Below are 23887 nucleotides of genomic sequence, written 5' to 3'. Positions count from 1 at the left end.
TAAAACAAATTCGAGCTTCACGTAAAATATTCCAGATCCTTCTGCAAGTATTTTGCTTTCCCCAGACAGTCATACCTCGGAAGTCCAACGGAATCCATTCCGGAAGTCCACTTGACTTCCATAACATTCAGGAACCAAGGTGTGGCTTCCAATTGGCTGCAGGAAGCTTCCAATTAGAAGCTGCGGAAGCCACGAAAGACATTCAGGTTCCAAAGAACATTTGCAGACCAGAACAATCACTTCCGGGTTTGCGGCGTTCAGGAGCCAAAACGTTCGACTCGCAAGGTAGTACTGTATTTATAGTGGACTACGCCTGACAGTGTGCTGAAGTATCTCAGTTACAGCAATGAAATGCAATTCACTAAATGGGTAGCCAGCTTGGAGCCCTGGTACCTCAAGTGGTATAGGCTGCAGGATTTGGCAGACCTAAACAGAAGCAGCAGGGCCTATGACATATAGCCTGTCTACATTCCTCTTTGGATCTCCAGGTTGCTTGGAATTACCATACAGGACATCACATCTGGCACTAAAAATAGCAGCCCTAGGTAAAAGCCATCTCTCCATAATGCTTAGGCACCCCTTACCCATCTCATGATGCTATCACAGCATGCCTTTTCTCACAATCACTGGCTCCTGTAGTGAGGAATGATATGGTTATATATGCCTAAATCCCGCAATCCAAGTCGTTTTCCTTCCTTCTTTCTTTGAGTCAAATTTCCTATTAAATTTTAAAATCTTGACATATATATTCCAGATTCCAAATTTGTTATACATTTCTCTTTAAACTTTGACTCCCTGCCTTTCCCTCTACGCTGTTCTTAATCCCATCCCATTTACATACTGCATTCTAATAAACATTTCACCTAAGACATATTCTTCCATTTCATATATTATCAGTCTTCTAGCACTGCTCATATTTCAAATCCTACTCATGATTTCATCTGATTATGAATTTGTTTTCAGATATCCCCCAAAGGGTTTGCATTCTTCCATTCTTCTTTCATTAGTGTGTTCTCTCCTTTCCTGTTCTGTGCATACAAGATTCTGGCTGCTGTTGTTGCATACAAAAATAAGTTAGGCATCTTTGGGGGGTGGGCACAATCCAAGGCACTTTCCATCTGGCTCCCAGGAAGTCTCCCACTCAGGTACTGACCACACCTAGACCTGCTTAGCTTCAGCAAGTTGGTGGTCTCATGTGCCTTCGGCTGATACCTTGATGGCTGCCATTTTCAGCATAAAGGTGAAATGACATCAGAGTGTGGTGGGACAGGACAGCATTTTTACTGCAGAGTGCACAGTAAAAACCTGGCAGTCTATGAAGGCTGGCCACCTCTGAACTAATATCATCTGTTTCGGATACTCTGCTCTGATTCACAGTAATGCTATATCTACATTCACATATCACATTCTTAGTTCTGTTTCAGGTGTGTGAAAGAGGGAGGAATGTGAATGAGAGACCTAAAAGCAGTGCTCCTTCTTCCCACCTACACTTTGCTCAAATAAATTACAAAATATTGACAATTCCGTCCCCCACTCGGATAAGAATCTTTTGCTCCATGAGACCCAAGGGAGACGGTCTTCAGGCCAGTTCGCTTTTTGTCCTCTCCCTCTTTTGACATTATTGTTACTTTAATTAGGTTGTCACTCAAAAATGTAGGGAGAAGATTCACACACATAGATGGGGGAAGGGTGGGATGTCATCACAAACTCATTATTTCCTCGGAGGAACAGATTAGTGCAGCTGCAGAAGCCCATCTCTGGCTGTTTGCAGGGCTTTTGAAGGAGCTGGAACAGTGTAAAGCTCAAGAGAACCAGGGGAAGGGGGATGAGCCCATATTGACAGCGCCATTCAATTCTATGGCTTAATCACAAACAAATATCTGCAACCATAGAGCAATTGTTGTGTGCAGCTAGGCTTGCCCTTCCTCCAAAATCAAGCCAGTCTACAAGTTGTTCCCCACTTTGCATTCTATCCTCATGCCAAGCCTGTGAGGTATTCGAAGCTGTGGGAGAGGGAGAGAGAGAGGCTGGCTCAAGGTCACCGGTGGAACTTCCTAAATGCTCGGGTATTTAAACCTAGGTCTCTACACTCCAACTACTGAATCACATTGATCCTCTGCTGTATAACAGCTTACTTGCTCTCTCCATCTCCAGAAAGCAGCACAGTGCATTGTTCATTTACTCCCAGACTTGCTACCATTCCAATTGCTGTTGACATTAAAAAATGTTTTGCGATAACTTGGCCAGAGCATCAAATACTGTGCTTTGAAGCCGCTTAGTCATGCTGGCCACATGACCCAGAAAAACTGTCTGCTAACAAACGTTGGCTCCCTCGGCCAGTAAAGCAAGATGAGCGCCGCAACCCCAGAGTCGTTCGCGACCAGACTTAACAGTCAGGGATCCTTTACCTTTACCATTACTAGCCATGTGACACACCTTCCTCAACTGTCTTTTAGTGAAGCCCAAATGCACAGTCCTCCTATTGTCACACGGGGTGGTGGAATAAGCACGCCATAGGAAACATTGTTGGGATTATTTACCAACAGTCTTTGGCAGCAATCTTTCAAATATCACCACAACCATTCAGATACTCTCTCACACACTCTCTAAGGAAGTCCAACTGGCATATAAGCCGAGCACAGACCACTCTCTGTGCCATTAATGAAGTCCTTGTCATTGCAATAGTTTTCACCCATTCTTGATTTCTTCAGACACCAGCTTTTAGAAAACAAGTTGCAATCATCAATCGTTGAATGGTGCATTGTTCCTTATTTGGCATTTTCTTTCCTTCTGCAAACTACAGTATGCTACCATAGGAAAGCAACTGGGGTGAGATGTTTTCCTCTTATGAAGAACCTAAATAGTACAATGAGAATCTAGGAACCTCAGAATATGCAGCTTGCTAAATTCAGTTATAATTCAGGTATACAGAGGGGCATTGCTTACAATGCCATTTTATTTTATTTTTCTCGATTGAGATAATATACTTCTCCCCTTTCGAAAAACAAAAACACCCTTCCGCAATTAAAAAGGGAGAGAGGGACCACTTTGTAGCAAAACTATTATCTTCATCTCTATGAAATAATTTTATGCATGTGATTAAAAAGCAATTGAAAATTATTTAGCAACGCCTGTTCTCTGATAGTATCTCCTTTTGACACATAGCAAAGTTGCACCAGGTGGAAAGAATATTGCAGGCTAGTGTAGCAAAGAACAGCGGCACCCAGGAAATGTCAGAGTCTCTCACAAGCAAGGCAAGACCCTTCTGTTAAGACATGATACTTCCCATGGGGCATAAAAAGAGATTTAAACCACCAGCCGACAAAAATAATTGATGGTTTGCGGCCAATATTGCTGGCTTTGGCTGAGCTCCACCCCTGCCAGGAACACTGCTGTACAGGTGGCAGTCCCTAGTAAATCTCTGGAGACCAGAGGCACTGCCCTAGAATACGTTTCCTCATGCAGGGAACCTTATGCAACAGCTCAAGCATGTCAACTAAATGAGGAAGGGATGATGTAGTTTATAGGGAAAGTATAGGATTATAGACCTAGGGTAAAATTAGGGAGAGAAAACAATAGCAAATCATCTCACTGTTCACCAGTTGTTGCCGCACATTTGGGTAACAATTGTTGTGAAATCCCATTCGTATATATCCAAGGAGCAGAGAAAACTCAGTTTGGTACTGTGGACAGCGTTGGGGCAAGAGGCGGAAATATAGATACCATACAAAGGTTACCTCATGGTATCGCAGTGTCAACACACGTTTGTTGGAACAAATGCAGAACTAGTTACGTTTTTAAAAAAACCAAGAGACATTGAATCACAATTCCTTAGTCAATAGATAGGTTTGCACTGAGGGGGGGGGGCTCCCTGCCTCTTTTGGTCTCTATGATTCTACACATACACACACAATTTTATATATTCGGTGTACAAAATACACACATGTCAACATACCCATAATGCCTGAAGCATATTTGTGAGTTTCTAACCAGTCAGGGAAATAAGCCAGGAGTGCTAACATTCATTCATTCAGTTTTCAAATAATTGTTTCCTTAGGTGAAGACCTATTTCAGATGCTGGGCTCACAATATTGCTTTCAGCACAAAGTAATCTGGACATGAAGACAAGAGTGTCGTCTTCTGTTCATTGTCAAGCTTTTAATTATTTCTCCTTACCTTCTGTTTCATGAACTTCGTTGTATTTTCTGATGCAGTTCTGAAGAAAAGAAATGTGTTTCAGATATCCGGGTTAAGTAGCCAGTGGATTGGTGTGTCTTAAGCATACAGAGTCCTTCAACGAAAAGGTCCTGAGGTTGAAGATCCAGCATTTCCTGTATGTATCTTGAAACATGACGTATTGGGCTCACTCCCTTACAGGTCTTGTCCAGTCTTTGGGATAGGAAGATGCCATTTCAACTGGTTTATTCTTCTTCTTCTTTCACAGCCAAACTTTGTCATGGCCCCAGTGCAGATAGTGGAGTCTCCAGCATATACTCCCAGGAGCCAGCAAGGCCTTCACCACAGCTAGTAGATCAATAACGCATTTCCCAGGCATCAGATTGCCAACTTTGACAAAAAGGAAGGGGTTGGATGCAGATGCTCAAATGATGGAACTGAAAATAAAAACAAAACCCCATTGCAAACAGAGAACTAGCACAATCCCTACCAAGTTAATGAACTATATTGATAAGCTGATTTATAACCTGGAGGAAAAAGAGAGAGCTGAACTTAACAGACCTGAGTGTGCTAGTCCTACAGGTAGAGAGGCCTAAGGGGCAAATGGAACCAGGTTGGGGGTTAATGCCAGCAGCAATTGCGGTCAGCCGGCTGTTGCCTCCGTCCTTCTAGCAGCAGGGAAGTGAGGCAGGAGAGTACCACCATCTGATCTTTTATACCTCTTTGTTTATTAGCTGTGTGCCCCTATTTCATAAGGCAGTGCTTGCTAAGAGAGCACATGAAGGAAGGAATGATGAAGATGACTATTAGCTCTAGTCCAAGGACACCTTTTCTTAAGCCTCTTTCATAGCAGCAGGCATGGAGGAACAGCCTAGCAATTGTTCTCTCAAATGTCACCTTTCTGTATAGGCCACTGTGCCGGCGAAACCATGCTCTTGTTGGAAGACACTATTTTTTTTCTTTCCCCCCCCCCCTTTACCCATTAAAAAAAATAACTTTGCTATTCTGCACATATCTCCAAAGAACCTCGACTGACAAGGGATGCTTTTCTTCTTTTCCCAGCTGCCCTCTTCATCCTCTTTCCCCCTCCCTCTTTTCTCCCCCCCCCCTTCTTCACACAGTTTGAACAATTTGTCTCTGTTCTATCACATTCCTGTGCAGTCCATTCTTTAGGTGCCCTGCATAAGATTTACACTTGGTGGAAGAACGGTGAGCAGGGAGGGAGGCGGGAGGAGTGGAAGGTAATACAAGGACTACATTTAGATAGAGCAGGAAAGTGAACCGAACGTAGTCCAAGATTGTTGTGCCATCAATTTAATACCTGAGCGAGGAAAACAAAGAGCCTTCAGAGAATTTGTGACCCTTCCCCCATCCCGAAGGGAACTCAGGGAAAGATTTTTTTTATTTTTTTTAAGGGTTGAAAGGAAAGGCACATAACATAATTAAAGCCTTCCAAGTCATTTCTTGAGGGGACAATATGTGATGATAGAGAACCACACAGGTTAATTGTACCACTGGTATTCACCTTATTATTAAAATGCTTTGGCATGAGGAAAATATCCTGCACCGGCGTTCCAAAACGCCTCCGATGCGGCTGCTTCTGCTGAGGGTGGTTCAGCCAGAAGTTGTGAGCGGGTATTGTCACAGATATAAAAAACAATGGCCGTAATAAAACCTAATATAGTGGTAATTCGGGTTACATACACTTCAGGTTACATACACTTCAGGTTACAGACTCCGCTAACCCAGAAATAGTACCTTGGGTTAAGAACTTTACCTCAGGATGAGAACAGAAATTGTGTTCCGGTGGCACGGCGGCAGCAGGAGGCCCCATTAGCTAAAGTGGTGCTTCAGGTTAAGAACAGTTTCAGGTTAAAACAGACCTCCGGAACGAATTAAGTACGTAACCAGAGGTACTACTGTATAGAGAATCATTGACAGTGCTATTTTTATAGAAAAAGAGGTGTGGGAACTCACCATGAACACCTCCCTTGTTCTCTCAGAATTTGCAATGGTGCCCACCTGAGAGGTGCCAGAACTGACTTTCAGCAAGTTCTGGCAGCAAAAATTAAATGAATCCTGATCATAGAACTGTACAGTTGGAAGGGACCCGGGGGGGGGGGTCATCTAATCTAGTGGTTCCTGGCCGGGAGCCCTGGGATATTCCATGGGGGCCACAGTTGAAAATTGCGTAAATGGGGGTGCCACAGCACATGGCTAGGGGGCCACAGAAGGAAATGAGAAGTGATGGGGAGAGAACTTTATTTTATTTAAAAAATCCTGATTGGCTGGCTATTCGCCTGGCCAAGCACAAGTGGGTAAGGGGGCAGCCTGCCAGGGCCTGGTGCTCCTTTTTGCCACATGCATTTTCTTGAGGAGTCCTGCTTTGTTTCCAGTGGGGAAGGGAGTGTTTTGACCAGTAGAGCCCATGCCAGAACCCCCTGGTCATGTAAGTGCGGTGGTGGGGTAGCAATGGGTAGGGCTGGGCAAGCCGGAGCTTCTTGTTGCTGCCACCAATGCTGGGCTCGTTGGCAGCCTGGGCCTGACTCCTCGAGGTGCACCCCAGCACCTGGTGGATCGGGGCCTTCAGATGTTGCAGGGCTCATTGGCAGCGGCAGCCTGGCTCTGCAAGGCGCCAGGTGAAATCCACCTCTGGGGTAATCTGGTGCTGCTGACTTGCATCTAGTAAATAACTAAGTGTCTACTCAGAAGAAAGCCACACTGAGTTCAGTGGGCTTTACTCCAGGTAAGGGTGTGTGGGGCTATAGTGTTTTATCTAGGCAGTCAGGGTTCCTCCAGATGACAAGATCTTTTTGCACCAGGTCAGTGAGGACCACTTGCTTTTTAGAATTGTCCCATATATACAGAACTCCCTTTGCAACTTTTGGACTATCTGTAGGTTTCGCCCTTTGGGGTCAAATAAGTGTTGTTTCCTTTTTATAACACATGGAAGATGGATCTCCCTCAGGAGGTGCTGGAATCTCCTTCCTTGGAGGTTTCTAAGTCGGGTGGCCATCTGTCATGGATGCTTTAACTGAGTTTCCTACATTGCAGGGGGTTGCACTAGAAAGATGATTCTCTGTTTTTCTGCTTCAACCAAATTCTGTTATGTTCCTTTCATTTTATGTAATTGTATTTTGTATAAATAAATAAAAATTATAAAAAACACATGTTCGTTTTCTACCGGTAGGATGGTGGGGGTGTAGCCAGGATTTTTGTTAAGAGGGCAGACTTGGGGCGGGGGAGAGATCCGAAGATTTGTATTGATTTTTACTTATCTGGTGGGCAGCTATGCCACTGGAGGGGGCCACAGGAAGGAAACAAGTTTGGAAGGGGGCCACAGTCCGAAAAAGGTTGGGGAAACACTGATCTAATTCAATGAAGACAACTAAAGCATCTGTGACAGATGGCCATCCAACCATTGCTTAAAAACCTCCAGGAAGGAGCGTCCGCAGCCTCCCGAGGGAGTTCATTCCATTGTCAAACAACTCTTACCATCAGAAGGTTCTTCCTGATGTTTCGTTGGAATCTCCTTTCTTGTAACTTGAAGCCATTGGTTTGAGTCCTATCTCCTCTCAGTCTCATCTTTACCACACAAAACATACCAATCTTCCTCAACCATTCTTCATAAGGCTTGGTTTCCAGACCCTTGATCATCTTGATCTCCGAGAACGTTATTTGTTAACAAAACTCCCTATGAAAGAATTTGTGACTTAGACTGTTTTTTAAAAAAATTAATTAATACGCTACAGTGGTACCTTGGGTTAAGAACTTAATTCATTCTGGAGGCTCGTTCTTAACCTGAAACTGTTCTTAACCTGAGGTACCACTTTAGCTAATGGGGCCTCCCGCTGTTGCCACGCCACTGCAGTGCAATTTCTGTTCTCATCCTGAAGCAAAGTTCTTAAGCCAAGGTACTACTTCCAGGTTAGCAGAGTCTGTAACCTGAAGTGTCTGTAACCTGAGGTACCACTGTACTTGATGGCAATTCTGTACCTACTTACCTGGGGGGTATGTTCCATTGAACTTTTAAAGGGCTAAAACAGGAAAGATTGGAACTTTAGAGACTAACCAATTTATTATGCTGTAAGCATTCATGAACTAGAGACCAATTAGATTTCTATGCGATCCCAGCTGCCCATTGGAAGATTTTTTCCCCCAAAAAAACACCTTCTAACTGATGCCACACCTCAATGGGCTACTTCTGGCATGGGTTTACTCCAATACAGATTTGATCCATTTCATTAAATTCTTAAATGTTTCATTAAATGCTTCAGTTGCAAGAAATGTCAATAATTAAAACAAAAAGAGCAAAGGTTGAGTGTGAAGTTGTTTTAAAATTCTGTTCCAACCCCCTTTGCCCATTGGTATCTTTTCAAGGTGATATCTAAAAAAAAAATAAGTTGCTGCCTTTGTAGTTTCACAATTATATGCAGTAAGATAAGCCAATGATGTTAAGCAATTACAGTTTGACCACTTTCCATTCCTGTCTCACCTCTTTCTCAGCAATATTTTTTTTTCTGGGTTGCTGTTCAAATACATTGCTCTCAACTCTTGATTAACCTCATTTAAACCAAAAGCATAAACTCCAGGTACTCTGTTTATTCCAGGCAATAAAGCCAGGATATTATTCTCTCCGATGACAAACGTGGATTAATTTTCAGCAGAGTTCCTTTGGCAAACTTTTAATACCCTGAATAGCTCTGCTATCAGATGACAGATAAAAGGACTGTCATATCTAAAGCTCATTTCAATTTTTGGCCCAATATAACACCAGCTTTCAAGGTGATGCAATTATGTTTCGTTGCCTTTTTAATTGTTATTCCTACTAGCTGGTGCATAAAATTCAATTAGTTCAACGCTATTCGATGTGAGTTTAAAAGGGGGGGGGGATACACTGATGCTGCAACTATCGTGTATATCATCCACTAAATTAACACGCAAGCCTCTAACACAGCAATCAAAACTATAAGTTGTCAGTGTAAATAACTCCAGAGTAAATTATACCAGGGTAATTCACACCCTCTTTCACACTTGGTTCAGGAGAGGGGCTACTGCCAGCTTAGCCACTCTGAGCCTGGCAGAGGGAAAACAAGCCTTTAAAATAGAGTTTGACTTACACCCTCCTTTTTGTCAGTGTTAACTTCAGCTGGGTTGCTAGAGAACGTGATCAAGCTGAACAGAGTTTGGAACAGGGGTAAGCAGGGCTGGATCTTGGTTTTATGAGGCCCTGGGCTACTGAAGGTAATGGGGCCCTTTATATGTCCAGCTGTCCTTTGTCAACAACAAATTGTCGCAGTTTTTTGTGTTGAATATATGCTATATGGTAATTTATGGACCTAACAAGTATCTAAAGTCATTTGCACATAACAAATAGGAGCCTACACAATACAAAACACTGTTGCTGTATGTAGGTTTTATTTTATTTGTTTTTTATCTTATATTTTGGAAATGTACAACCAGGTGTTATTTTTCCTTTAAAAAAATTTGGGGGCCCCAAGAGAGTGGGGCCCTAAGCTATAGCTTGTTTAGCTTATATGTAAATCCGGCACAAGGGGGGTGAGTCTCCTCCCCACCACCACGCCCCTGCCATGCCCCTTTGGGGGACTAATCCTGGAGAGCCACTGCCACTGCCACAGTACTAAGCCATAACCTCCAATGTTTCTCTGATGAAAATAGAGACATCCTATTCCATAATAATGGAATGGGACGCGGGTGGCGCTGTGGTCTAAACCACAGAGCCTAGGGCTTGCCGATCAGAAGGTTGGCGGTTCGAATCCCCATGATGGGGTGAGCTCCTTTTGTTCGGTCCCAGCTCCTGCCAACCCAGCAGTTCGAAAGCACGTCAAAGTGCAGGTAGATAAATAGGTACCGCTCTGGCGGGAAGGTAAACGGTGTTTCTGTGCACTGGTTTGCCAGTAGCGGCTTAGTCATGCTGGCCACATGACCTGGAAGCTGTACCCCAGCTCCCTCAGCCAATAAAGTGAGATGAGCGCCGCAGCCCCAGAGTTGTCCATGACTAATGGTCAGGGTTCTCTTTACCTTTATTCCATAATAATAATAATAATTTTATTATTTACACCCTGCCCTAGCCACTCTGGGTGGTTTTCAACATATAAAAAAAATAATAAAAAATTAAACATTCTTTTTTTAAAAGAACAACCTTCCCTATACAGTGGTACCTCCAGTTACAAACTTAATCTGTTCCGGAGGTCCATTCGTAACCAGAAACCACTTGTAACATGAGGGTAATGGTGCCCCCCACTGCTGCCGCGCCGCCAGAGCGCGACTTCCGCTTGCATTCCGTGGCAAAGTTCGCAACAAGGAGCATCTACTTCTGGGTTAGCAGAGCACATAACCTGAAGCATCCGTAAGGGGGATGGTATGTAACACGAGGTGTCACTCTACAGAGTTCCAACTTTTCTCCAGTGAAAATAGGGACGTCCAAGGGAAAAGTAGGGCATTCTGGGATCAAATCAGAAACCGGGATAGCTTCTGTAAATCCAGGACTGTCCCTGGAATATAGGGCCACTTGGAGGGTCTGCGAACTGATATGGTATACAGCTGATTCCAATGGGAAACTTAAAGGGCATCAGCCAGCAAGACAGATAGGGAATAGCCCTGGCCCTACAATGATAGGAACCCCAGTGCAGTTCCCAGTTCTGTCCCTGCTTCTTTAAGGGCTAGGTGGACAGGAACAAAATTCAAAGCAGGTGGTGGCATGAAACATTCTGCTAAACTAGTGTAGCCTTCCAGAGGTGTCACAATTGTGATAAGTGCTGTTTAAACTTTACCCATAGCTAAACATCGAGTGTCAACAGTAGCTCATGCCCAAACTCTCCGCACAGGAGTAGGCAAACATCTAATCAAGAGAGGACATCAAAGCTGTGATGCAAAGGAGATGGGAATGCTTTAACTCTCTAGTTCCCATGCTATCCAAGCACCTTTGAATAATTTACCTCCAGCTACCTGAGACAGGTATTTTATACCTAAAGCATCCCCATTCAGTGGTTTCTTGAGTGCTTATAAGCTATTCAGAATCTTTCAAAATGCTATCAAATTTGCCAATTCTATGGCACGGCATTCCCCCACACCATAACAGAAGCATTGGGCTTGTGCCTGTTGAGACTACTAGGACAGAAGGTGAGGTGGCTACCAGTAGGTGGACGCAGGTGGCGCTGTGGTCTAAAGCACTGATCCTCTTGGGCTTGCTGATTAGAAGGTCAGCGGTTCGAATCCCCACAACGGGTGAGCTCCCGTTGCTCTGTTCCAGCTCCTGTCAACCTAGCAGTTCGAAAGCACACCAGTGCAAGTAGATAAACAGGTACCGCTGTGGCGGGAAGGTAAGCGGTGTTTCCGTGTGCTCTAGCTTCCATCACAGCCTGAAAGCGAGATGAGCAGCGCAACCCCATGGTCGCCTTTGAATGGACTTAACTGTCCAGGGGTCCTTTTCCTTTACCTTGCCTTACCAGTAGGTGAGCTAGGGCCAGTGACAGGCAGATCCAACTAAAATTCTAGCTTTGCCTCCATCATCTCCTCTATATTATTTATATATTTTATTTATTTATTTATTTATTTATTTATTTATTATTATTATTGCCACAGCACTTTCCCCACAAAATAACCCTTCTCTTTACCACTGAATCAAAGCAAATGGCAATTCATGGAAAACCCAAATTGCATACCCTCCAACATTTCTCCGATGAAAATAGGGATGTCCCATTCCATAATTATAATTTTACTGTTTATACCCCACACATCTTACAGGGTTGTCCCAGCCACTCTGGGCAGCTTCCAATTGCCTTCAGACAGCTCAGGGGTCGGATAACTCCATACCCTCCAACATTTCGCCAATGAAAATAGGGACATCCTAAGGAAAAGTGGCACTTTCCGGGATCAAATCAGAAACTGGGATGTCTTCTCTAAATCAGGGATGTCCCTGGAAGATAGGGACACTTGGAGGGTCTGAAATTGCCATTTGCTCTGGTTCAGCAGTGAAGAGAGGGTTTTCCTAAAGAATGTGGCAGGGCAAAAGAAGAAGAAAAGGGCACACCGACTGGGAAAGCACAAGGACAAAAGGCAGGTGTGGGTGAACCCTAAGAAGGAGGAAGCTGACAGTCAGTGCCACGCACCTAGGCTGGTTGCAAAGAGGAAGGCAGGCAAAGCGGAACGAGGTTGGTGGGTCAATGCCCCATTCACTCTAGTGGGCCGACCTCCCAAGCGTTGCTTGCAAGTTATGTGCTTAATCTATACTGTTTCCCTTCAAACATATTTCAGCTGTAGTGTGGACAGGGCCGTCTTTAGCATATGTGCCGCCGGGGTGCAAAGATCCACCCAGTTTAGCCCCCAAATTAACTTTTATTATGCCTTATGTCACTATTATCATTTGATAAATAGTGCTCACACCTGCGCAGCTCCAAAAGGGGTTTTTTTGTGCATTTTTTGTTTTAAACCAGCTTTTCTAAAGAAGACAAAGAACACATTGGGAGTCGGTGTAAAGACTCCACGCATGCACTTATGGTCGTAGGGAGGTGTCTGAAAGATGAGACGGGCGGACATTGTGCGCATAAATGGGAGAGCCATATCAGGCAGCCTTTCATTGTGGGAGCAACCTTATTTCTAGAGGAGCTGGGAGGGCCCTTGTGAGCGTGCATATACGAGTTCCGGCGCCTATGTGCACTCCCGTCGCTAAATAGGCGCATTCTCTTTCTGTCTGTCTCTCCCTCTTTCCTGTCACTCCCTCTCCTCTTGGCTTTGGTGAGCGAGACTTTCCACAGAGCTCTCCCTGCAGCGGCATTAGCAAGCAGGCGGCGCAAGATCAGTCGTGTCAAGGTGCTACCCCGCTGCCGCATAGCAGCTCAGTACAATACGCTTAGGCGGCTTCAGTGGCGGGCTCTGGGCGCCCCCAGAATTCAGTACCAGGGTGCCCCGCACCCCTTGCACCCTTGGGTAAAGACGGCCCTGAGTGTGGATACAGTGCACTTATATTTGTCCTCTAAAGTTCCTGCAGCAAGTGAAGTGGGAGAATCTCATCCGCTGCATGGTCATCCCATCTCTCGTTTAAGTGCAGTGCAGCTGCATACTAAATATCTGAAACAGAAAAGCTGGGATTTATTTCCAGGGTTCCCCAGACAGAGAAAAACAAATAGGCACTTTTTAATGTTTTGTTGTTGCTGCTGTTTTAAAAAAACACAACTTATGTTTCGCACCACTATTAAGACTGATGCCAATTCAATGTGTAATCTTACAACCTGCAATGGCAGCCACTGCTGGTCACTTGAGAAGTTGAATGCCCATGTTGATCTGAGCGGCTCTCAGCCAGTACTGCCACAGGCAGGATTCAGCTTCCAACGTACTGAATCTTGCACCTAGCATTAGACCGCACGATCAGCCCACCTCAGGCTGGGAGCCCATGTGTAAATAGGTCCCTTTTTTCCAACTATAAAAAACAGTAAGTGGGTTTTGTCTGCTTTAAACAGCTGAGTGTTCATTAGGCATCTGTCCGTTAATTCCAGAGTCCAAACCCATCACCCTAGAATTAGCTCACATACAAATCCTGTCAGCAAACAAACCCAGATCATTTGGAATGATCTCAAGAAAGGTTGAAAAACACCATCTGCCAGATTTTTAAAAATAATAATCATCAACATTTCCCCCTCCCCCATTAAATATACACACATTTGAAGTTCACAGTGTCTTTTATTAATCAATACTAAATAATCCCAAGATAAACTGTGCAATGAACTTTCTAATGAGAACATATGGCAGAGCACACTGATAGTGTTCTGCCTCTCAAGTGCAAAGGTAATATTTATGAACACACAGCAGGGTTGTTGTTTTTAAGAAGCCAGTAAATCTTTATATACTGAAATACAGGCTTTCAGACTTTCATTTTTTTGTGTTAGAAGTATTAACATAGTTCTGTCATACCCAGGTAGACTTGGCACTAGCACAGCAATAATGCCTTTAGGAATCAGGGTGCACCAAACATTTTCCACTGTTTTTTATTAGTGCCATTTTCTTTCTCCTTTCACAATGTCCTTGACCTTGTTTGAAGCACCATTTAATCTGATTGCCTGTGATGGCATGTGGCATTGTTCACAGATGTTCATAATGTTATCAGATCAGATATAGTGTTGTGATGTCATCAGCACTCTATCACTCTGTCAGGGTAAATGTGGCTAAGAGCAAAGAAGGAAAATGGTGCCCTGGAGCCCAGGCCAGGGGAAGAACACAGGGCAATGGGATGACATTTCATTCTTAGCATCCAAACCATTCGAAATGGGAGGTGCTCTTCAACATTCAAGAAAACAAACACAAAAGGAAACATTAGACTCAGTACCAAAAGATTGGAAAGGGCTGCGCACCTCATAGACCCATAGCTGTCAACTTTCCCCCTTTTTTTAAGGGAAATTCCCTTATTCCGAATAGGATTCCTCACAATAAAAGGGAAAAGTTGACAGCTATGCATAGACCATAGATACTCTCTTCAAGTTATTTCCTTTGCTCAGTTGCCAATGGGGACAGCTGAAAAATATCAAATAGAAAAAGCAGCCATCTTGTCAAACCTCATCCACCTTAAAGCTCCTACACACCGCAGTCATAAATCACCTCTGTGAGGTCCCTGAGGAATGCCGCTCATTCTTCACAAGGACTTTAACCACTCAGTGCAAACAACGAGGCAAGCATTCCTGGGAGACCATGAGCAGGGAGGCAGAGGAGAGAGGCCAGGCCTAATCAATCTGGCAGACTTTCCCACACTTTCTGCTATCTGTTTTTATCTGTGTTGTAACCCAACATGTCAAGGACTTTCGGATGGTGCCAAAGGTGGCTTTCTGACCCAATATGCTCTGACACTGACACTTTCACAGGGTTCAGCCTCCCGCACCTGAGAAGCAGTTTTAAAGGTGGTAAATCTGCTCACAGGGGTGGGGAGTACTAATATATCCCTTGTAGATCCGCATACCTATGGCAGCTGCTGAAACTGCTTCAGATTATTCTACCTGGCAAGCAAGGAAATCAATCCTGATGCACCTGCTCCAGAAACCTGCCTGCCTGCCTGCCTGCCCCTAAGTGGTAGTGCCAAAACCAATAGCAATCAGGGGTAAGATTGGATAGGAAGGAAGTGAGCTCAGTCTGAGAAGACAGCTCGTCAGAGGTAAGGGTTGAGAGATGAGCCATCTCTGTGAAGGGGGAGTTGCATAGGAGTTTCCTGGTGATAGAGCTCATCTCATAACTCAAAAATGTGTGAGCACATTCTCTGGAAAAGGCAGAGGAGCGAAATGCTGCGGAGATTATTTTTTTGAGTTGACATCTCCAAATTGTATATACAAAGCAATGCTAAAGCCAGTGTTGTGGGGAAAGGTTGAAAGGCAAGGAAGATTAGCATGACATCAGCCACACTCTGGAGTGAATGATTGGCCATTTCTGAGGTGAGAAAAGGAGTTTGCATGAGAAACAGGGTGCGTGAATGTTTTATTGTAAAAAAAAAAAAAACACACCTGAAAGTTGTACTATGTTTTGTGGGATGTGATACATAAGTAGCAGTCAAGTACAACATTCCTTGTTTTCCTAGAGTGGACATGCAGGGGAATGTTTGGTCCAGCCAGTTGAAAACTTCCTGTTTCCTCCTGGCTGGGACATACTTCCTTTTGTATGTGACTAGAGGTGGGTGTGACCTTATCTGTCCAGGTAACAGAAGGGCAAGTCAAGCAGCACACCTCCTCTCTTTGATTTCCTCCATTTTTAGAGCAGCTACTTTTAGCTAGAGATGCTCTGTTGGCTTCGAGCCGAAAGAGGACAGTGGGACTATCTCCATATAGATCCACATGTATATACTTTGTAACTAAGTCTGCCTTCAGGGATCCAACTGTGAACTGATGATGTGAGTAAACTTCTTTTATATACAGTGGTACCTCGGGTTAAGAACTTAATTTGTTCTGGAGGTCCGTTCTTAACCTGAAACTGTTCTTAGCCTGAAGCACCACTTCAGCTTATGAGGCCTCCCTCTGCCACCACACTGCCAGAGCACGATTTCTGTTCTCATCCTGAAGCAAAGTTCCTAACCCGAGGTACTATTTCTGGGTTAGCGGAGTCTGTAACCTGAAGCGTCTGCAACCTGAAGCATATGTAAGCTGAGGTACTACTGTACTTTACACAAGATTGTGGCGTGTTTATTCTTTTAAGAGGGATATAAGGGAACTTACCAGGAACCTAATATTGAGAGGCTTAAACAAGCCTGCAAGCAGCTATCTGCTGTGCATTCAAAGGGGGAATGTGAAACTCTGCTAAGTAAAGGAACTTGCTGGCACAAGTTAGGAAGGATATTAATAAATAATATATCCTCTCCTGCCTCCCTGAACCTTCCAGCATGTTCTACCAAACCATTATTAGGACACAAGATTGTCAGTGTTGATCGGTTTGAGAGTTGGTGATTATCTGATCTCAGGACCAGCCCCAAACATTTTACTGTCATGGGAGAAGGACAAAGGGGCAACCACCCACTTACTTTTTATGTACAGAAACTAGTAGGCACCTCACTATCACCTCCTAGCATCTGCCAACTAAGGCAGATGGCTTACTCTGCCCAATGGCTGGGCCACTGGTCCTGTCCTGACATGGACTGGTCCTGCCTTATATCCAAGAGGCCCTCAAACACCTTTCAAGTCTATGAGCTCATCCACACTTCCACTTGTGCCATACCTAAAAAGCACGGGGCCAAGAAGTTTTCCGCTTGACCCTCACTTTCTAGACTGAGTGGTATTCTCTTTGCCCCACTCCTTTCCCAGGGAAACCCCACTCTTTATCGATAGACCAGAACAAATGACAATCCAGGGAAAATCTTACTTGCTGTTTGCTGTTAAGATCCTTTTCTTAACATTGTGACAGTCCAGATTGGTGCTTACCCTTGCAGCCTGAAGGCTAAAGGGCAGAGCTATGGCACTGTGGGTTAAACCACAGAGCCTAGGACTTGCCGATCAGAAGGTCGGCGGTTCGAATCCCCGCGACGGGGTGAGCTCCTGTTGCTCGGTCCCTGCTCCTGCCAACCTAGCAGTTCGAAAGCACGTCAAAGTGCAAGTAGATAAATAGGTACCGCTCCAGCAGGAAGGTAAATGGTGTTTCCGTGCGCTGCTCTGGTTTGCCAGAAGCAGCTTAGTCATGCTGGCCACATGACCCGGAAGCTGTACACTGGCTCCCTCGGCCAGTAAAGCGAGATGAACGCCGCAACCCCAGAGTCGGCCACGACTGGACCTAATGGTCAGGGGTCCCTTTACCTATGAGTAAGGAAGTCCCTGGTTCAAATTTCATTTCTGCCATCAACTCACTAGACAACTTGCAGTCTCTCAACCCCAACACCAATCTGCAACATGGTGGATAATAATGTCTCCTTACTTTACAGGGCTTTTTTGGTACATAATGCCTAAATATTAGGCAGCAGCCCACTTTGCTACCGCCTCGCTTCAGTATCATCCAGACCCTCAAGAGTTTGGTGCAACTCTGATCTTTGTTGCCTCTTTTCCACGAAAACGTTGGCTGAGGCTTACACTCTTCTTTACTCAGAAAACATGCCCTTTGCCACATCAATCCCAAATGTAGCAGCTTCGAAAAGCAAACAACAATCTCCAGGTTTGACACACTAGAGAGGAATCTGATCTTGATAGGAGAAGATGACCTATTACATCCTCTTTGCCGAGAATGAAAGTGATGTTTTCCTTTCTCATCTGAAGCTATGTTTTTTCAAAAAAAAAAATGCTTTGTAAAACTCTCTTCCTCCTGCATTGCAAACAGGAGTTTGGAGAAATGTGCCACCCCTCCAATCCTCCTAAAAGTGAATTATCTTCACCAACATGCTAAAGGTGAATGGGGTCACTTCATATGAAACCACACCAACATGGGGCATTTTTTCTAAGGCTGGAATGTAGTGTATATATAAGTGTGTCTGATCTCTGCAGCCAACCTGTATGTGCCATGAGTTAGTCCTGTCTGGGTGATCCAATGCTCTTTCTGTGTGTTAGGGCTGGGCAGTATATCAATATATCGTCTAAAGCCGGTTTGAAGTCCATATCATGATAACAGTTTCATAATTTTTGACCTGGCAATTAACACGAATCATGATGTGTGTGTGTGCCATGCAAAAATCACAATGTGGGGAAAACCGTGAAGCCAGCCGATGCTTCCCTTGATTCCTGCAGCCTCTGTTAACTCTGCTGGCTCTGCTGGCCTTTCTCATGCAGGGAGCAGTGGATCGCAAGAGCAGGCGCCAGCAAAAATCATGATGCAGGGAAACCGTGAACCAGTCAATGCTTCTACATAGCTCCATCCTTATTGCAGACATTGTGATATATTGGTGATATATATATTGTGATGTTTAGCTGGTGAGAGATCACAATATTGAAAACCTGGTATCTCCCCAGCCTGTGTATGTGTGTGTCCTGCTCTGCTGTTAATCATAAGCCATCCTGGAAGTTGTGACACTGAAGGGGTAGGAGATCAAGTGTTTCAAACCAACAAGGGAGGGAGGGAGGGTGGCAGAGGAGCCATTCCTGACTCCTTGCATCTCTGATGTGGACCCAGAAGCTACTTGCAGGCTTCCCATAGACATCTGATTGGACGATGTGAGAACAGTATGCTGAACCAGGGGTTTTGAATTGATAATGCCGGGCTCTATTCACATTCTTGTGATGAGCTTTGGGTCAATTTGTTCCCTGGAAGTCCAAGTCCAACAGATTATCTACTGGAACGCCAAGTCCCTAGCGATGACTTGTCTTTCAAGAAGACATCCTTTCACTTTCTTTATTTTGCAACTGATTACGCAGGAAATTCAAGCTTGAACAGCTTCCCCATTGACAGATATAGGAGCACAAGGCCGGCAGCATCTCAGAAGAGTGGAAGTCCTGACAATATCAGGACTTAAGAACTTAATTAATTGGGGTGGTAATATTGCACAGAGTGTTCTGAATCTCTTGACAGATCTTTCACTGTTCCTTATCTGCAGCCTAAGGATAATACTTATCCTTCTTGCTTGCTGGAATGTAAAAGAAAACACATAAATCTTACATAATTTGGGCAGAGTTTTTCTCTGCAAGGAGTGGAAACAGGCAAAGAAGTTACATCTTATTCCCATCAGCATATTTGGACCATCTAGTATAAATCCACCATTAATATACTGTTGTTGTGTCAATGGTGTGCTGCAAATGATGTGTTGCAAAAAACACTCCCCAAAAAGAGAAAGAAAAATCTGAAGGTGTCCACGCTTTAAAAGCAACCTATTCATTGATGGAGAGTTGTCACTGGAATTTTGGCTGAAGCAAAATTTACACCATCTTCAAGGGTCTCCCCTCAAGCAGAACATCTGGGGATTTTTAAGGAGAACCCCAAGAGTGTCACATTGGTGGAATTTCTTGGTGCATAGGTCATACAGTTCTAATACAGATTTATATCATCCATATGCTATTTTTTTACAATTGTACTTTCGGGTGGGGGGGCGGATAAGAGACATAGCATTTCCCATGAAATATGTCATCAGTAACTCCCAAATGCGTGAGTGCCCTTTGTTGGCCATACCACTCGTAGTATTAAGGAAGTTTCTCCATCTCCACCTTTGGAAGTGTGAGATAGCACAGAGAACTCCCCACTTGCCATGTGAGTCCTGATTCAGATTCACTGTCTCAGATTCACAGTGAGATACCTTAGCTACCTACAACAGAGAAACGAGGGTAGGGCAGTTCCACAGCATCTTACAGTAGGGGTGGAAACTTGCCCTCAGATTAATTTCACATGTGTAGGGGGGCCTGGTAGGGACGCAGGTGGCGCTGTGGGTAAAACCTCAGCGCCTAGGACTTGCCGATCGCATGGTCGGCGGTTCGAATCCCTGCGGTGGGGTGCGCTCCTGTTGCTCGGTCCCAGCGCCTGGCAACCTAGCAGTTCGAAAGCACGTCAAAGTGCAAGTAGATAAATAGAGACCGCTTACTAGTGGGAAGGTAAACGGCGTTCCGTGTGCTGTGCTGGCTCACCAGAGCAGCTTCGTCATGCTGGCCACGTGACCCGGAAGTGTATGCGGACAGCGCTGGCTCCCGGCCTTTAGAGTGAGATGAGCGCACAACCCTAGAGTCTGTCAAGACTGGCCCGTACGGGCAGGGGTAACTTTACCTTTACCTTTTAGGGGGGCCTGGAGGGAGAGATGGAGGGGGAACAGGAGACAGCAAAAAATGGATGGAGGTTTGGAAGGAGTGCAAGCGGGAAACAGGAGAAACACATCAGTTGTGATCTTTGCTCTGGGGCCCCACACATTCTCATTCATGCTAAGCCTTAGCATTATGTGTGAACAGGGTCAGTAAATCGGGTGGTAGCTGCCCACAGATTTGCTTCCAAAGCATGCTTTCGTGACTTGAACAGCGAAATGGCTAAGTAACATTTGGCAGGAGAGAATACACCCCTTATTACTAAAACCTTTAAAATACTAATCAGCAGGCTCTTAGTTCATTCAAGCAGAATTATTTTCAGTGAAGGTTGAAGCGGTTTATTTATTTCTCCATTGGAGTCCTTTAAAATTATTAGGATGCTGTTTATAAAATGGACCAAGAGAGGGAAGCAAAGGAAGGGAATGAAGGGACCAGAATTGGGTCTTTTCCAATGCCAATAAACCTATTTCTCTCCCTTATAGGAAAAAGGTTCCTGTGCAAATGTTAGCTTACATAGCCAGTCTCTGTACCGGCAGCCACCGCTGAGGCAAGGCCTCTTCACTTAACAGCACATTTGTCAGTAACAATGACTCCTTCCTTCTATGGTTGGCAACACAGAATATGCAAAGGTAAGGATGAATGAAACAGATTGAAGTTATCATCATCCCGTCTCTAGATGTCCTGCTCAAGCAGCTGGGAATGGAATCTGGGCTCCAGAGCATGGGGTTATACCGTTTTGTCAGTTTACCTCCAATGTTTGTCCCAATTTTTTACGGTGCAGCTAGAAATCAAGTTGAGAAGTCTCCCATGCCCTTCTCCAAGTGTCGAGGTCTGTCATGCAGATGCCAACCCTGGTATCTACCTCCCCTTAAGATACAAGGAACTGTATCATAGGATAGTGTGTTGACTCCCTGATCTTCCTCATCCCTTTGCATTTCTGGGCAAAGCTGCTTAGTGTAACGGAGGTCTTATCCAGGCTTCCTTTTGTGCCTCGCTTCTAGGCACAGATTCACGCTTGTCGTGTCCAACTCCAGCCACTCCTCCCCCCCCCCACAGCACTTTCCCCCCTTTGCTCCACTGAATTGGAGCAAATAGCAATCCACGGGGAACTCAAATTCCTGTACAGTGGTACCTCTGGTTACGTACTTAATTCGTTCTGGAGGTCCGTTCTTAACCTGAAACTGTTCTTAACCTGAAGCACCACTTTAGCTAATGGGGCCTCCCGCTGCTGCTGCGCCGCCAGAGCACGATTTCTGTTCTCATCCTGAAGCAAAGTTCTTAACCTGAGGTAATATTTCTGGGTTAGCGGAGTCAGTAACCTGAAGCGTATGTAACCTGAAGCGTATGTAACCCGAGGTACCACTGTATACAGTCGTATCTTGGAAGCCGAATCCCTTAGGAGTTGAACAGTTTGACTCCCGAACGCTGCAAACCCGGAAGTGAGTGTTCTGGTTTGTGAACGTTCTTTGGAACCCGAATGTCCAGCGTGGCTTCCTCGGCTTTTAATTGGCTGCAGGAGCTTCCTGCAGCCAATCGGAAGCTGTGCCTTGGTTTCCGAACATTTTGGGAGTCGAACGGACTTCTGGAACGGATTCCGTTCAACTTCCAAGGTACAACTGTATTCTGATTTTGCTTTGAATTGTCACAGGGAAAGCACCAGGATAAAAAGGAAAGGAACGCACACAGGCACAGCATGGATCTGTGCCTAGAAAGTGTGGGGCAAAAGTTAAGTGTGGGCGAGCCCTGACTCAGCGGCAATTCACCAAGGTGTGTATATTACAAACAGAGCAGAAGGGATGGATCTGTTCTAGATTTTAGGCCAAGACCCCTTCGTGGTTGGGGGTGGGATGTCAGTTTACTGCAGATCGCTGAAAATCCCGGCCAACATTTTTTCTAAAAACCTAACTGCAGCTGTCACAAAGACTCAGACTGAACTCTTCCTCAAGAAAAAAACAATGTACAGGGTGAAATAAAAGGTTCTGAACATTTCCAGGCAAAATCCTCAAGTGGCAACACTTCAACATAGGCCCCTCCTAAGTCAAGTGAACAGTGACGGCATGGAACATATCAAGCTATTTTTCTGTGTGCTTGGAATTCACCTCCTGATCGCATACCCTATCCTGGAAGAATCAACGCTAGACAGTTCATGCAGTGCTTTAAGTTGCTTTTAGCCCTTCTAATACCAGACATTGATGTTGTTTTGATTCCAAACAATGAAATGCATTACTTCAATAAACAGCTAGTACTATATAGACCTGTGGTGCCAATTCAAAGCACATTGTAATAAATCCATGTTTGCATTTTAAGGATAATAGCAAGCTGAATTCTTCCTATTTAAAAGACAATGGCAATCCTTTTCCTGACTATTATTGGCACAGGTATACATACACTATTTAGAAGCCAGTGTGCCATAGCGATTCGAGTGTTAGATCAGGGCTTGGAAGACACAGGTTCAAATCCTCACTCAGCCAGAAATCTGAATGAATGACCTTGAGCCAGTCACACATATTCTTTTTTTTTTTTTTTGAATTTTTTTATTTTCAATGCAGAATCATAACAAAAATTACAAACATTGAATCCAAAATAATACTGTACAAACAAAAATCCCCGGAACATATAGAAGAAGAAAAAACAGAAAAGGGAAAGGGGGAAAAAAACAAGAGCCAGTCACACATATTCAGTGCCGGATTTATGTATAAGTTAGCAAGCTATGACTCGGGACCCCACAAAAATGTAAAGGGAAAAAACCTGGATGTACATTTCCAAAATATAATATTAAAAACAAATAAAACCTTCATACAGCAACAGTGTTTTGTGTTGTGTAGGCTCCTGTGATGTAAGTAATGGGCCCCGCCTGCTAGTCTGCTCCCTAAAATATCATTTGCTCATTTCTATATTTAGGGTGCCTACATTCTGTATGTGCAAATGGCTTTAGATACCTATTAGGTCCATAAATTACCATATAGCATATATTCAACACACAAAAAGCTGCAATTTGTTGTTGACAAACGACAGCTGGACATATAAAGGGCCCCATTACCTTCAGTAGCTTAGGGCCTCATCAAACCTAAATCCGGCCCTGCACGCAGTGCGGGGGGTGACAAAATGCTGTGTGGCACTCACCACAGGGCCTGCAGCACGCCTCAGCCATGCGTCTCTCCTGGGAGTGACATGATGGCTTGGGTGCCTGCAGGCTCCGCGCTCCCTGAAACAGCAGTGTGGGGCTTGCATCTGCCCACTGCCTCTCCCTCAGCTGCCCTACAGCTGAGGGGGAGGCGATAGATAGGCTCCACACAGTGTGCCCCAAACCCGGCTGCAGGACGCACAGGCCACACCGGGCACCCGAGCATCTAGCTACACCACTGGCCATACGCTTTCTCAGTTTTACAACAGGGTTGTTATGAGGATTATATAGCACAAGAGAGAACCATTCATAACAGGACAGAATATAGATATACAGTGGTACCTCGGGTTAAGAACTTAATTCGTTCTGGAGGTCCATTCTTAACCTGAAATTGTTCTTAACCTGA

At 44.6% G+C, this 23887-nt stretch overlaps 1 long non-coding RNA gene across 3 annotated transcripts; it reads left to right on the top strand.

The window, feature by feature from the left end:
• Nucleotides 1–213: 213 nt before the first annotated feature.
• LOC308579899 lies at nt 214–22663 on the top strand. 3 transcript variants are annotated; one of them, XR_014004613.1, is made up of 4 exons: nt 214–285; nt 20840–20986; nt 22006–22124; nt 22351–22663. It is a non-coding gene; the product is annotated as an uncharacterized lncRNA (long non-coding RNA). The 3 variants fall into 3 exon arrangements; XR_014004614.1 differs by having other exon boundaries at nt 22269–22663; XR_014004615.1 differs by lacking the exon at nt 214–285 and adding an exon at nt 4183–4333.
• The last annotated feature ends 1224 nt before the right edge of the window (nt 22664–23887 follow it).

The sequence above is a fragment of the Podarcis bocagei genome (genome assembly GCF_964188305.1).
Source record: "Podarcis bocagei genome assembly, chromosome: 2".
NCBI classification, from domain to species: Eukaryota; Metazoa; Chordata; class Lepidosauria; order Squamata; family Lacertidae; genus Podarcis; species Podarcis bocagei.
Note: the sequence above shows the minus strand (reverse complement) of the source record. Positions and strands in the feature narration are given on the sequence as shown.